Source organism: Fukomys damarensis, unplaced genomic scaffold (assembly GCF_012274545.1).
Source record: "Fukomys damarensis isolate Sample0158 unplaced genomic scaffold, DMR_v1.0_HiC HiC_scaffold_2, whole genome shotgun sequence".
Taxonomy (NCBI): Eukaryota; Metazoa; Chordata; class Mammalia; order Rodentia; family Bathyergidae; genus Fukomys; species Fukomys damarensis.
The window spans coordinates 44,708,840-44,709,935 of record NW_022900914.1 but is presented as its reverse complement, the minus strand read 5'-3'; positions in this window follow the sequence as shown (position 1 = coordinate 44,709,935).

Here is a 1,096-nt window from a genome sequence, read left to right as displayed (position 1 = left end):
GGAAAGTTGTGAAAGAAACGCCCTCCCTCCGGTTTTTTTTTTTTTTTTTTAACTGTCTGCTTCCTCATATTTGAGGAAGTGGGTGGCTGTTTGGTACAGATGATGCATTATGAGCACACTTTCTTGAGAAAATTAGTTTTTTAAATACTTGCAAAACTACAGTGAGTTCATTTGTGATACAAGGCTGAAGGCAATTAAAAGATAATTTCAAAACTCTCACTGTTACTTTGACTCTGTTCTCTTCCCATCCAATGGATCAAGTGGCTAACATTAGCCTACTTTCAGCTTCTTCCTTGTAAGGACCTCACAGACAACTCTCCACCTGCCCTGGATAAAGGCTCCAAGAGATCCCAGCCTGATGTAGGAAAGGTTTTGATAAATTTAGCTAATAAGTCGATTTCAGTCATTTGAGATTCATTCATATGACATGAGGGTTCTTTGACAATGGGTACAAGGCACGGGCTTCAGAATCAGAGTAACATTGGTTCCAAATTTGGTTTGTGCACTCCCTAGCTCTACGGCTTTGAGCAAGAAACTGAATTTTTCTGGACATCAATGTCTTCATTAGAAAATCAGGGTCAATAATAACCAACACTGTAGAGAATCACTGGAAAGATGTTTAGTATAGAGCTTGACACATAGTCATACCTAAACACCAATTCAACCTTCATTCTATTCAGCTCAGCTTTGTGACAGGCTTTTATATGTTTCACTGTGTCAACCTAGACACTTTCTTGCTGTATGACCTTGGAAAATTTTCTTATATCTCAATTTTTCTCTTCTGTAAATGGACAGATAATACAGCCTCCTTTACTGGGCTGTTGTGGGGCTTTATTACACAGTAGGTACAAAATGCTAAGGCCAATCACTGCTTGCCTACACATAAGCAACACATTTTGGGCCCATTCATTCTTCAATTCCCCCGGAAAATTCTGTCATACTTTCTTCTTCACCTCCCACTTGCTCACATTCTGTTGATGGCTTGGCTTCTGGTTTCATTAAGAAAACTGATGCAACGGGTGAAAATGTCCTCAGCTCCTCTGCTGTATCTGTCCATCTATATAGCAAGCAAACCCATATGCTGTTACAGTGCATG